The sequence below is a fragment of the Glycine max genome, chromosome 10 (assembly GCF_000004515.6).
Source record: "Glycine max cultivar Williams 82 chromosome 10, Glycine_max_v4.0, whole genome shotgun sequence".
NCBI classification, from domain to species: Eukaryota; Viridiplantae; Streptophyta; class Magnoliopsida; order Fabales; family Fabaceae; genus Glycine; species Glycine max.
The window spans coordinates 22,403,850-22,406,085 of NC_038246.2; positions in this window are offsets into that span (position 1 = coordinate 22,403,850).

Genomic DNA, 2,236 nt, shown 5'->3' on the forward strand with positions numbered 1-2,236 from the left:
TCCAATTCTTTAAATACATTATATATATATATTCAGGAAAATGAATGAACATCTCCATCATAGTGAAAGGAGAGCGTACATGTGGCATTAGAGAAAATTAATGACGGAGATATAATTTGATTTAATTCAATTTAAGTTGAAAAAAAAAAAGATTGATAGGTGTTTATTTTAAAAGTTTTTGTCTATAACTATATAATCGAAGAATGGCTATTGAACAACTTTTTCATATTCATTCTACATGGAACCTGCTTAGCTTCAAAGTTTCAAATTTCATGTTAATGGAAAAAATATTAACCATTTTAATTTAAATAAACCAAAATATTTGAATAATTGATTTATTCCCAATCAAATAAATAAATTCAATTCATCTTTTCACATTAATGATAATTATGAGGCAAACATGGGTAGCAAAGTCAAGGGTAAGTGTTTTATCATTTTAGGGAAGGTTTGATATAAATATATTACTCTTATATAAGGTAACTTTAAAAACATATGGGATCACATATGTGTTTATCTCAAAAAATGTCTTAATTTCACTCAAAGTGATCATATTGTTCATGATTTCTCAAACACTATGAGGTCTCCAAGATTATTCTGTAATAATTTCTTTGAGGTCCAATGTACAGACTCAATCCTGCATTTGAAAAACACACAATTATTTTTATCCATTAATGTGTTCTTATTAAAACAAATATACATTTACAATTTTCATATCTGTTAGTTGTTGTGTTTCCTAGATGTATCATCTTATTCGTCCATGCTTTAACAAATTTTTACTTGTGGAGAATCAACCATGTTTATTTTATAGTCAACAAACATTGGTCATGGTAAGCAAAGAATTTTAAACTTCATAAGAGAGTCATCATACTCTAGTTTAATAGGACAATCCATCATACTCTTTCGTGCTTCAATCACATAATCTCATGCATTTTTTGACCCACAAGGGTTTTACATTTTGCATTCACATTCTTATCAATGCGAAACCAACACAACAAGTTAGTTGTCACAGAAAAAATAGTTTTCGTTGTATTCATCAATGTTGAATCTCAATCAATAACATTAACTTGAGGGATTGTATCACATCTCATAAAAATACCTCTAAATTGTTCAAGAGCTTGTACAACATTTTTTATATGTGCTCCCTCCAAATAGGCAAATGCAGCTAAAAATGTCATCCCAATAGGTGTCATACCAATAATGTCAAGTAAATGCAGTCTGTATCTGTTTGTTTTGTAGGTATTATCTATGAGAAATACTAAATTACAAGAATTGCTTAATTCCAATGCATCTGAATGTGTCCAAAATATATCACGTACAACATCTTCTTCCTTTAGTTTATGTCAATGAATATAATGATTGTGTTCAAGTAGCTTCATTAGTTGTTGCATTTCACTATTATTGTCTCTTATAGAAGAATGGTATGCATATCTTCCATTGTATACTTGCTTCATTATTGTACATTTGTTAGCATCGTGCTCCTTCAAAGCGAGAAAAATATTCTTTGATTTCACCATTGACTTTGTCATATTACCAATAATAATCTTCTCATTCTTAGTTAGTCGACCAGCATATAGATGTCCAAAGAATGACTTAGCCAATGCATGATTATGAGTCTCACATATTAAGTTCATCATCCACCCTTCACCTCCCAACACTAGTTTGACCATTGACTTTTTCATACTGCCATTCACCGTTTGTACTAAATTTTTCTTGTATGCTCTATATTTTTCACTCCTCTCAGAACCAATTAAAACAAATGAAGTCTTTCCTCTCCTTCAGTTGATGTGTGTTGACCTCATTATCGTAGCCACAAAACCAATATCATATGCAACAATACAAGCACATTCTAATATGTCCTCATGGGTAGAAACACCTACAAGAGGAATAATACATGTTTAGTCTTCTTAGAACATTCATTTACTTACTTTAACAAAATACAAAATCATATCAATACATGAGAAGTATTGAAGACATCAAAACAATCAATATTTTCAAACACACTAGGTTCCTCTCGATTGTCTTCATTCATATTAACTTCTTCAAACATTATGCTCTCATATATCCATTGATCTTCGTCCATATTAACAAAACATTAAAAAAAATTCAACGACAAACTAATGACAACTAATGAAATTTCATACGTATATAGCCTATATGAATTGACATATAATCGTATAAACCTTACGAATTATCAATTTGTATGATTCTTATGGATTGTCAATCTGTATGTTTCTTA